Here is a 13232-nt window from a genome sequence, read left to right on the forward strand (position 1 = left end):
CAACCACTGCGCCACCAGGGAAGCCCAGTCAAGGCCCCGTTTTTTTTAACCTATCAGATTGCTCTAGTACCATTGGTTTAAAAGGCTATCTTTTCTCCATTGAATTCTTCCTTTCACTTTTGTCAAAAATCATTTGGGCATATTTGTGAGTTTATTTCTGAATTTTCTGTTCTCTTCTATTGCCCTATGTGTCTATTCCTCCACTCACACCACACAGTCTTGATTACTAAAGATAGTATAAGGATGAATTGGGAGATTGGAATTGACATATATACACTATTGATACTACGTATAAAATGGATAACTAATGAGAACCTACTGTATAGCACAGGGAACTCTACTCAGTGCTCTGTGGTGACCTAAATGGGAAGGAAATCCAAAAAAGAGAGGATATATGTATACGTATAGCTGATTCACTTTGCTGTACAGTAGAAACTAACAAAATATTGTAAAGTGACTATACTCCAAAATAAATAAATAAATAAATAAAGCAGTAATAAAAAAAAGATAAAGAAAAAAAATAAGGCTTAAAATTGGGTAGACTGGCTTCTTCTACTATATTCTTCATTTTCCAAATTCTTTTTCTTCTTCTAGTTCCTTTGTTCTTTTCCATATATATTTTTAAATAATCTGGTCTATACAAAAATTCTTGCTGATGTCTTGATGAGAATAGTTTTAAAATTATATATCAGTTTTGGCATAATTGAAATCCTTACTGTTATGAGCTAAATTGACTCTCCCCAAAATTTATGTGTAGAAGTCTTAACACCCCAGACTTAACAATATGATAATGTGACTATATTTGGGATATGGTCTTTAAAGAGGTATTTAAATTAAAATGAGGTAATTAAGATGGGCTCTAATCTAACCTGATTTGCAATTAGGACAGACACACATAGAGGAAGACTCTGAAGGTACAGAGAAGAGATGGCCATTTAGGAGCAGAGAAGAGAAGCCTTAGGCAAAATAAAACCCTGCTGACATCTTGATCGTTGACTTTAATAAGCCTCCAGGATTGTGAGAAAATATATTTATTTCATTTATGCTACCCAGCCTTTGATATTTTGTCATGATGGCCCTTGCAAAACTAACGGTTACCAAGCTGAAGCTTCCAATCTATAAACACTGAATGTCTTCCATTTATTTAGAACCTCTTTGATTTTTTTCATGAGCATTTTATAGTCTTTTGATGACAAGTCTTGTAAATATTTGATTGGATTGGATTGGATTGGATATATTTCTATATTTCATTTTTGAGTGATTATAAAAATCTCACTGCCCATAGTTAATTCCTAGCAAATAGGTTTACAATTAATATTTTATGTTTGTTTTATATCCTGTATCCTTGCTTAACTTATTAATTCTAAAAGGGTATTTTTTTGAGTATATGTGTATTCCTAGACTTCAGTTTGTATACAATCATATCATCTGCGAATAGAGACAAGTTTATTTCTTTCTTACCTACATATCTGTCTTTTAATTATTTTTCTTGCCTTACTGAACTTGCTAGAACACCTCATACTATGTTAAATGAGTGCGGTGAGAGTGAATATCCTTGCCTTGTTCCTGATCTTGAGGAGGGAAATAATTCAGTCTTTCATCATTAAGTATAATGTTAACTTTGGGATTTTTGGTTTTGGTTTTCTTTTTGTTTTTGATTTCCAGAGATGCTGTTTATCAAGTGGAAGAAGTTATTCTCTATTCCTATTTTTCTGAGAGCTTTTTGTTCGTTTGTTGTTTTTACAACATGAATGGTTGTGAAATTTGTCAAACCCTTTTTCTGCATTGAATTATATGACCATGCAATTTTTTTTTCTTTAGGATTGGGTCAATTACGTTGATAATTCTTGAATATTGAACTGGCTTTACATGCTGAGAATGAATATCAATTGGTAATGGTGTATAATTATTTTTATATATTGCTAATTCTATTTATTAATATTTTGCTAAGGATTTCTACATTTATTTTATGATGGAAATTGGTGTGTAGTCTTCTTTTTGTGTATTGTCTTTTTCTTGTTTTGGTATTACTATAATAATACCGTCATAGCAATAGAAATAAAAATCCAGTATTTTACTTCAAAAACTGTGATCCTCATGAACAAGATCTGTGATTTCTGTCATTAAAGATGTGGGGATAGGGAACTAACAAGCCATTATTTTTAAGTTTAACACTTGTAATTTATTCTCTGGAATCATATGATCATTTATCATATGTGATTGCCAATAGGTGAATTTTACAACTACAGTAAGGGGTGGTGGGGAAGTACAAAGAGATTCTTCTAATACCAGACACAAAACTGAATTTCTGTGTAATTTAGAACAAATTGATTTAACCTAATGGAATTGAAATTTCTATGCTGTAAAATGGGAATTATGATGCCAACTATTAACAGTATTGGGGAAATCAAATGAAATAATATAAGTAACAGCTTGTAAGAACATAGATTTTTTAATAAGCTCGGTGAGAAATTAACTGTATCTCTATTCTCTATCTATCATCTATAGAAATAGAAAAAAATAGAAAGATAGATGTGGGCTGGGGATAAACAGGATTTCCACTTCCAACATCCATCATGTCCTTAAAAGAGAATGTAGACTAGGCTTTGGTGGGTTTGACAGGAAAGTCAGAATCCAAGTTGCTCATAAATATTTCACAGGAAGGACATAGATGCTGCTTAAAGTTCTTTCTGAATGGTGTTAGGTGACTTGATTCTGAAAAAGCTTTGAGCTTAGAAAAAATGAGCTTTGCGTATTGACAAGAGTCCTCACATGGGAACAGAGTCAAAATTAACAGACTCTGCAACCCAAAGGAGGCTGGCTGAATATTCCCGCTACCTTTGCTCTGATCATGTGACCATCTCACGCTTCTGTCACTTTCATTAAATAAAAATTAATCTTAACATATTTGGGCAGGAGTGGGGGTGGGTTGGCATGGGTGTCTACTCTGTCAAGGATAAAAAATATCCTTTAGTTCTCATCACCTAATCAGTTGATTTCAGCTCCATTTTCTCCCTTTTCTTTCTTTATCACTGCCTAACCTTGTCCCCTAGGAGTTTCAGACCTTGTTATTCATAAATGGCATAACTTCGTGCACCCTTTTCCTTTTTACTCAAAAGTTTTCTCTAAAATCAAAGGATTACTTGGCTGATTATAAAATTCTTGCATCACGTATTCTTCCTCTCAGTATATTTTAGATACTGATCAAACTGTCTCCTTGCATGAATATTACTGTGAAGATGTCGAATCCATCTTGATATTTCACACTAGTAGGGGGCATGATTTTTTCCCCTCCTACTCCTAGGATTCTTTCTTTGTACCTGAATTTTAACATCCTTACCAGAATATGCTTTGATTTGGAATGGTAGGTATGAATGTTAGGTTTCATTATTTCTTGGAAATCTATGAGCCCCTTCAGTCTACACATTCAACTTGTTTTTATTTCAGAAAAAATGTTGAAAAAATTATACTTTAGACTCTTTCTATATTTTCATTTGCTTAGTTCTTCTTAAAAATATCAATAATACATGTTAGATATACCTTTTTAAAGTCTAGCGTTCCTTCTGTGATCATGTTTACATTCCCCTTTCTCTCTCCCTGCTCCGCCTCCCTCCCTCCCTCTCTTTCTTTCTCTCTGAGTCACCCTCATAACTACTTATAAACATCTAACTTTTTCCACCTATAACGGGCATTATTCTCTACACTGGCTTTTCATTTTTTGTCATATTGTGACATTTTGCAACTCAATTCTATATTCTTTGGACATCCTATAAAGTCTCTTTGGAATACTTTTTTCTCATTGTTCAAATTTCACTTATTACTTATAAAGATGATATTATCTATAAATTCTGTGAGAATAATGAGAGGCATTTCTTTCATTCCTTTGTTTTACTGTAACCATCTTTTTATCAGAAATGACCGTTTACTGATTTAAAGAAAAATGTTTTGCGCATAGAGCACATATCATTTCCTTTCTAAGTATGATCCATCTTTGAATTATTTTTGCTGCTTGCCAGAGATGTTGACAACTATGGTAACTGGGACTATCTGGGGCGTGGATTCAGAGGTGTTGACTCCAAACTCTTGCTCAACAAATTGCTTGGGTGACAGAAAAATCTTCTTTGGTATTCAGCGTACATTTGGCAGATGTGAAAACCATTCAGTATTTAAGGATGGGGAAATTTATAGCTGATCATGGGTGACTAGAGTGATAGAATGGCTAAAGGCGTTCAGGGAAGAGGAGGGTTGTTCTTCATAGATCAAGAAACTGTCACTGCCTTAGACTACAGCTCATGTGACCATTTTCGCCCCAGAGCTGCTGACAGTATGAGGGGTAAGCTCTCTGTCTGTGTCTGCTACTGTTAGAAATGTATTTTGCTATTAAGCAAAAACCAGGAGCCCACTCTACCATTGCTGCTAAATTACTCTCAAAGTTGCTGACATTCACTGCTGCCTAAAATCACCTTTAAAAAAATGGCTTTATAAAACATAGGTTAAATATTATAAAATTCACCCATTTCGCGAGCATTTAATTCAATAAATTTTTGTATATTGTAGAGCTGGTCTGCCTTTCTTTGCCTTCCACCCCTGCATGCTCTTCTCCTAGAATGGAGGTTCCATGCCAAGAAGACCACGAGCAAGATGCCTTCTTTTGTCGTTATGGTCCTGCTACTGTCACAGCCCCTAGGTGCTGAAAGAAACTGAAATAGCAAAGTAATATTCTGTTTCTTCTTTCTTCCTTCTAAATTCCATCTAGTGCCTCCAATTGGCAGAAACCAAGAGAAATTCAGAAAGCTAGGTTGTCTGAAATATGTGGCTTGCATGTTTATCCCTCAAAAGTACAGAAGAAAGTGCAGAAAGGAAAGTGTAATATTGAGAGCCCATCATATTGAAAGCTAGAGTATCCAGAGCACCCCTCAACTTATAAAATCATGGATTGCCTCCTCTATTCCTGTCTTAGCCCATTCAGGCAGCTATAACAAATTACCGTAGACTGGGTGACTTATAAACAACAGAAACTTATTTCTCACCCTTCTGGAGGCTGGGAAATTCAAGATCAGGTGCCAGCAGGTTTGGTGTCATTCATTCATGAGGGATCTGCCCTTATGACCTGATCACCAACCAAAGGCCCCACCTCCAAATGACATCCCACTGTAAATTAAGTTTTAACATATGAATGGGGGCACTAACATTTAGTCTATGGCAATGCTTTTCCTTCTCTCCTCTATTCAGCTCTCAGTGAAGTAACTTTCAGGCTAGGAAAGAAAGTGTACAGATGGTTTTATTTATTTTTATTATTTATTTGTTTTTTATTTGCCAGGTATCTGCTTTTCTGTCGCAAATATCTGGGTCCCAACAGGATATATTCCACAGTACCCAGAGCCTTCCTATAACTCTTGATGTCTTAACTGTCATTTTGTAGAGGTTCTGCAGAATAAGATACTTAATATTTTTTTGGAAATGTACAAATATCTTGGAGACTGAGGAAGTTTGTGAAAATAAATATCATGCACTCTTGTTTAGGTTAATATTTCACATTTTTTGGCTAGTATAATTCTATTTGTATATTGAAGGTTTTTTTTCTATTATATTAAATCTTGAATTTTCTACTATTCTTTTTTTTTTTTTTAATGAAGTCCAAGGTCATTGTTGGTACAGCAATTCATCAGTGAGGACAAACAACCAATTTATTGTTGCTAAACAGATTAGCATGCCAATCCTTTAAAAAAAAAAAAAAAGCTTTGTACAATAATAGTAGCCATGCGTTAGCCACTTTAATATAAAATGTGATCAAAAGTCAAAATACAAGAGTTCAAAAGGCATAGAAAAACCAAAAAGTTTCAATTTTATTACAAGTTTTAGATTCTGGAAATAGTTTTAAAAAAAAAACTTATATGCTAATTTCAGCCCAGGGCTAATTTTTTTACAACCAAACTAAGAATTACTACAAGGGAACATCAATGCAACAAACAAGTAAAATTTGCAAACCCAAGTCACAAACTTGCTAACAAAGTTAATAATCATGGTAATGGACAGCACCAAAGAGCAACTGATGCCTCAGTTAACTTTGAAAGAAACAATGCCTTCTCTAGGGCAGAGAAACATGCAAACAATTCTGCTTCAAGAAATTTGCATAGAAATAGAAAATGCTAGAGCCTTTACCACAAATGAAATTACAAAGCCTCAACATGTTAAATTCAAGCCAAGGAGCACCAAATGTTAAATTGGAGCCAAGGTATGACTCAAAACATTTAATTTCCAGCTATGCAACTAGCAAGATCACAAGAATTTCAGGTGTGGAAAGGCACCCTAGGCAAGCTCTTGAAAGACATGAATTTGATACAACGTAACCTTAAATCAATGCAGACATTCCTGTAAAATTTAAATTTTAGAGGGCACCATAAGGCATCAGGATCTCTTCTCAAAGTCACTCTTGATATTGTCAGCAACAATCACATCTTTATGATCTCATTAATGACCTTTCACAGATCTCTAGCCTGTACACGTACAGCAGAACCCCCAATATCGTGGGAAGCCCTTTCAGTTTGGCCCTGCTTAACGTGTTTGTAGAATGACTTTTAAGCCCAGCCGTGGCCTAAATGGTGTGAAAGGGACTACTCCCTGGGCATCTCAAGACTCCTCTTCAGCCTGAGCTGTCTCCCAGGCCCCTCTCTTCCACACCTGCCCCCGGGGTAAGACTCCAGAACTCTGGGATTCTGAGCCTGACCCCAGGCAACCTCACCGACACCCACCTTTGGAAGCTCCACTATTCCTCATCTCCAGCTCCCTCTGGTGGGGTTCAAAGTGACAGTTTGGTGCAAGGACTTGTAGAAACAATGTTTATTTACAAATTCGTATTTTGTAGACCTTTCCTTAATTGAACACCTGTGACTTTTACAGTCGCTCTCCAGACCCTTTCCAGAGGTGTAGTAGAATATGCGAAGCAAAAGGACATTTTATTTCTACCGGAAGAAAAAGGATTAACATACATAGTAATAACTGTGTCCATCAAGAGTAATTTGTAATCAGAAAATGAAGACAAATGCCCCAGAAGCCTGCATTTTATCGACACTGCCACTTTCCCAAAAAAAGAACCTCAGAAACAAGTCACTGGATCTGCTTTCAGTGAATCAGGAGTTCCCACATTTGTATTCCTCAATCTTTGAGAAAAGTACCACATGAAACTGACCCACCCCTTTTTGTGTAAAATAGTAACTAACTGAACTCACATCTCCACGCCCTCATCCACCTGTTCAATGACAAACAGTAGTCAGTTCCCTTGAAGGAGACTTACACATTTTGGTATTTCTACCAAAAGAATTGAAATTTTCAAGCAGAAAAAAAGTTTAATTACAAGTAAGTGAGTGGCAGCCCAAGTGAAGCCCTTTTACTATGATTTCCAATTTTCTGTTCAATCCGCACTGCAGAGATACAAGGAAAGCCACCATTTTGTTTCCTAAATTTTATTTAAGAATTCATACAAAATACTCCAGATAACTGAGTTTCAATCCTCATCTTCCTCCTCTTCTTCATCTTGATTAATCTGGAAGTAACGTAATTCGTAACTTTCTTTGCTGTTAACAACTACGCGTAACCAATCACGGAGATTATTCTTCTTCAAATATTTTTTGGTGAGATATTTCAAATACCTTTTGGAAAAAGGCACCTCGGAAGTTACAGTGATCTTGCTTTTGCTTCTTTCGATTGTTACAACACCTCCTCCGAGATTCCCAGCTTTTCCATTCACTTTGATTCTTTCCTGAAGAAACTGCTCAAAATTGGCCGCATCCATGATTCCATCTTCTACAGGATGGGTACAGTCAAGAGTAAACTTCAGGACCTGCTTCTTTTTTTTGCCCCCCTTCACCACAAGCTTTTTCACTGGCGCCATCGCCACAGTGGAGGCAGAAAAGCTCTACTATTCTTTTGTTCTTTTAGGCATTTGCCAGGGGTCGAAAAGATGAGATTGAAATAAAATGCTTTTATTCCACTGATTTTTAACAGAAAATTTGCATTCTCTACTTCCAGCCTGTCTGAAACCAATTTCTAATTGTCTCTCAGAAGAAACAATACTGTTCTTTCACCCAGTACTTTTTGTTTGTTGTTGTTGTTCCAAAGTTCATATCATGGGTCTGTCACAGAAGCAAAATTATAAATTGCAAGTCATTAAGGTATGGTGAAGGCCCATCTGTGTAAGAACATGTCAAAGAAATGTTTACCCAGTTGGAATATCACTGGCCAATCTACTATCTACTACTGTATATAGTATGTGTATTAATATCCTAGTGCTGCTATAGCAAAATACTACAAGTATATGACTTAAAGCAACAGAAATTTATTTTCTCACAGTTCTGGTGGCTAGAAGTCTGGAATTGATGTGTCAGCAGTGCCAGGCTCCCTCTGGAGACTCTTGGGAAGAATCCTTCATTGCCTCTCCCTAACTTCTGATGATCATTGGCAAATACTTGGCGCGCCTTGACTCGAAGTTTCATCCCTCCAATCTCTGTCTCCACCATCATATGGCCCTTTACCCTGCGTGTCTACCTCTCTGTGTCTCTTTCTCCTTATAAGGCCACTAGTCATTGGACTTAGGGCCCACCTCAATCCAATATGACCTTACCTTAAATTGGTTAAATCACAGAGACCCCGTTTCCAAATAAGGTCACATTCACAGGTGCCTGGGTTCAGGACTTCAATATATCTTTTGGGGGGACACAATTCAGCTCACAACAGTAGTAGATATTATTAGTAGCATGGAGCTGGAAGATCTGGTAGATTTTTAGACCAATGGCAGCCAACATATAGTATATTGATATTTATATCAAACTGACTAAAATTACCTAAAAATTTCCAAAAATGAATAAATCTTCAACTTTGAAACTACTCACCTGCTTATTCCATTTTCTATTCAAAATAAATATACAAAGTATGATGTGTGTGTGCACGTGCTATATGTATCTACATGGATTTATGTGTAGGACTTTTCAAAATCCTCATTTCTAATTTACAACTGTAAAACTGAATTCTGAAGCTTAGACTAGACAGAAATCAGGGCTTCACGTTGAGGTGGTAAAGTTACACATACATCAATTCTGATAACTAAATTATTCAACCAATTACTTTTTTTTCTTTTTTAAATTGAGATACTATTGACATATAACACTGTGTAATTTTAAGGTGTACAATGTGTTGATTTGATGCATTTATATATTGCAATATGATTACCACCACAGTGTTACCTAATACCTTTAATGTGTCATATAATTATCACTTCTTTCTTTGTGATGAGAACAATGAAGATCTAGTCTCTTGGTAAATTTGAAGTTCATGATACAGTATTGGTGACTATTATTACTATGCTCTACATTAGAACTTCAGGATTTATTTATCTACTAGTTTTAAGTTGGTATCCTTAAATAACATCTCCCCAATCCCCCAACCTTCAGCCCCTGGTAATCACTATTCTACTCTCTGTTTTTACAAGTTTATCTTTGTTAGAATCCACAAATAAGTAATATCATACAGCATTTAATCTTCCTCTGTCTGACTTAGCTCATTTAGCATAATAAATCAGGGTCCATCCATGTTGTTGTAAATGGCAGAATTTCATTTTTTTCATGGCTGAATTATATATATATATATTATAATATTAATTATAATATAATATAAATATAAATATATATACATACATATATATTTTACATCTTATTTATTCATCCATTGATGGACACTTCAGTTTTTTCATATCTTGGTTATTCTGAGTAAAGTTGCAATAATGACAGACGTGCTGATACCTCTTTGATACCTTATTTTGCTGGGAAAAGAATACTCTCTTCGACAAATGGTGTCTGGAAAACTGGATAACCACATGGAGAAAAATGAAATTGTACCTCTATCTTATACTCCTCATAAAAATTAACTCAAAATGGATTAAACACTTCAACATATGACCTGATACTATAAAACGTCTGGAAGAAAGCATGTAGGGAAAGCTCCTTAACATTGATCTTGGCAATGATTTTTTGGATTTGACACCAAAAACACAAGCAACAAAAGCAGAAATCAACAAGTGGGACTATATCAAACTAAAAAGCTTCTTCACAGCTAAAGAAACAATCAACAAAATGAAAAGGCTACCTACAGAATGGGAGAAAATTTTTGCAAACCATATACAGAGTAAAGGGTTAATGTCCAAAATATATAAGGAACTCATACAACTCAATACAAAATAATCCAACTAAAAAATGGGTAGAAGAACTAAGTAGACATTTTCCTAAGAAGACACTCAAGTGGCCAACAGGTACATGAAAAGATGCTCAACATTCAATCTGGAACAATTCTTGAGTGTACAAATCCTTCACCTCCTTGATCAAACTTATTACCAAGTATTTTATTCTTTTTAATGCAATTGTAAATGAGATCATTTTCTTAATTTCTCTTTCTGATAGGTATTATTAGTGTATAGAAACACAACTGACCTTTGTATATTGATTTTGTATCTTGCAACTTTACTGAAACTGTTTATTAGTTATAACAGTCTTTTGGTGAAGTCTATTATAAATATTATATCATATCATCTGCAGAGACAATTTAAATTATTATTTTCTGATTTGAATGCTTTTTATTTCTTTTTCTTGACTAATTGCTCTGACTAGGACTGCCAGTACTGTGTTAAATAATAGTGAGAACAGGCATTCTTGTCATGTTCCTGATCTTAGAGCAATAGCTTTCAGCTTTTCATCACTGATTATGATGTTAGCTGTGGGCTTGTTATATAGGGCCTTTATTATGTTGAGATAAATTTCTTCTATATCCACTTTGTTAAGAGTTTTTTATTAGGAAAAGATGTTGAATTTGTCAAATGCTTTTTCTGCATCTATTAAGATAATCACAGGATTTTATCCTTTATTTTGTAATGTGGTGAATCACATTGATTAATTTGCAAGTGTTGACCCATCCTTGCATCCCAGAAGCAAAGCCCACTTGATCATGGTGTGTGATCCTTTTAATGTACTGTTGAATTTGATTTACTAATATTTTATTGGGTAATTTTGCATTTATGTTCATCACATATATTGACCCGTAATTTAATTTTTTTGTATATCCTTGTCTGGCTTTTGTATCAGGTAATGATGGCCTTGTAAGATGAATTTCAAAATGTTCTTTCCTCATCTATGTTTTGGAGAAGTTTGAGAGGGAATGGTATGACTTCTTATAATATTTGGTAGAATTCACCAGTGAAACCATCTGGTCCTATAGCCAAAGATAGGAAATCTGAGAGGAATGAAATATTATGATAAAACATCATAGCCTAATTGAAGTTGGGGGACAAAGTCTTGGTTGCTGTGAGAGTAAATTACTCTTAGTTTGAGTAAGAGCTTCTCACATACCACTATGTTCTATTTAAACATGACTAGGATTTCGGGTGATCCTATGACCAGAGCTACTCATCATCAACTGGCCATAATCATATCATTAAGCCATAAAGTCAAGGGGGCACAGCAGTAGTTGACTATATAATGAAAATGATACATTCAGGATTAGACCAAACAGTTTGAATTTGACTTCCTATCTTCTAACTGTATTTTTTTTTCTTTTCTGTCATTATCCAAGATAATTTTCTTTCTCATGAGTAGTCCTAAATGGTTTCTTTACAAATCTATCATGGTAGTTTTGATATTAATTTGGGGGATGGAAATAGCAATAATAATAAATGTATGTAGGGCATTCCAGTGACTTCTGGAGAGACATGTTCTCCTGATTTGAAAGGCAGCAGGAAAAGGAGAGAGGGCACAGCCTCTGAATGTTTTTATGTTTTTGCAGAAATGCTGTTACCATAGAAATTCAATGCAGAGTCATGTTAAGGGGTTAAAATATACAAGCAACCCATCTTAAACATACTACATAAGGAAAAATCTGAATTTTGTTATATCTAGTGTAACACATTTAAATTAACATTACTATCAAACACTCAGTAATTTGGCATTGTAAATCTCTTAAACACAAAATTATCATAAACTTCAAACAAATAAGTCTCTCACAGCTTAAAAACAAACAAACAAAAAATGGGGCCTCAGGTTAGGATTCAATGTGACTTTTTTCAATTTTGAAAAACTTATGAGTTTAATAAGAGTTAAGAAGAGGAAGGACAGGGGAGAGATTGCTAAAGGATTTCTTCCTGGGGTGATGCAAATATTCCAAAATGAGATAGTGGTGATGATTGCAGAATTCTGTGAATACACCAAACAATGAACACTTAACCACTAATGCTAAACATTGCACACTTTAAAGTGGTAAATGTATGGTAAGTAAACTATATTTCCATTAAGCTGTTATTTTGAGAAAAAACAGCTTATGATAGGCAGTCTCTTCCTGGGTGCTGGCATTGTATATAACGATCATATATTACCTAGTTCCTGAAATGTGACCACTTTTCTCTCTAATCAAACTCAGGAGTATATTTTTTCTCTTTGAGTAAAATTAAAACAAAATTTTTAAAAGTAAATGATTCAAAACACAATTTAATTTATACCAGAACATGAATTTTATTAATTTGTAATTAATTTTAAAAACTGATTGAGACTGTAACTCTTAAATTTTTACCTATATTTACTTATTCTGTTTCCTTATCCATAAAATGGGGGCATTTATCATATAATAAAAAAAATGTAAAGCAATTAGAACTTTTCCTAGTGCCTAGAAGGTGCTTTGTAAATATTTATTATTATTAATAAGCAATGCACAGGCCATATTCACTTCTCCAATAGAATATTTTTATACTTTACCAAATAAATTTCTTATTTTCCAGTAAGTATTATTTTTTTCCTCAATTTTTTTCACAAGCTGTCCACTCGAGAACACAAGAATTTTAAACACCAATCTTCAGCTCAATTAGTTTATAAAGTAGGTGTGAAGTCACAAAACTTCAAGGTATTGTTTATTTTTTCAGAAGTCACAGATCTTTTCGGGAATTAGGAGGTTCCCATCACATATGAAAATAAAGTAACATTGTTAAAAGAATACCATTTAACTGGCATAAACATTGAAACATTCTTCAGTTTTATAATTTAGTGAATTCTAAGCTCCTATTTACCATTTCCACACCTAAAATCATGATATTAATCCAATTCCTCATGCTCAGTTCAGTAATGCTTATGCATTCTCATTATGAAATTTGGAACTTACCCAGTTGTACCTGTGAGTGGATGGATGCAGCAACCCCAGCCAGACAG

At 34.5% G+C, this 13232-nt stretch overlaps 1 protein-coding gene and 1 pseudogene across 5 annotated transcripts in view; one reads left to right on the forward strand and one right to left on the reverse strand.

Moving 5' to 3' along the window:
- Nucleotides 1-13232, forward strand: part of LOC137201792 (uncharacterized) — a 164738-nt gene that overhangs the window by 145641 nt on the left and 5865 nt on the right. The window lies entirely within an intron of this gene.
- On the reverse strand, nt 7448-7896 carry LOC137201791 (large ribosomal subunit protein eL22 pseudogene; annotated as a pseudogene).

Source organism: Pseudorca crassidens, chromosome 11, assembly GCF_039906515.1.
Source record: "Pseudorca crassidens isolate mPseCra1 chromosome 11, mPseCra1.hap1, whole genome shotgun sequence".
Classification (NCBI taxonomy): domain Eukaryota; kingdom Metazoa; phylum Chordata; class Mammalia; order Artiodactyla; family Delphinidae; genus Pseudorca; species Pseudorca crassidens.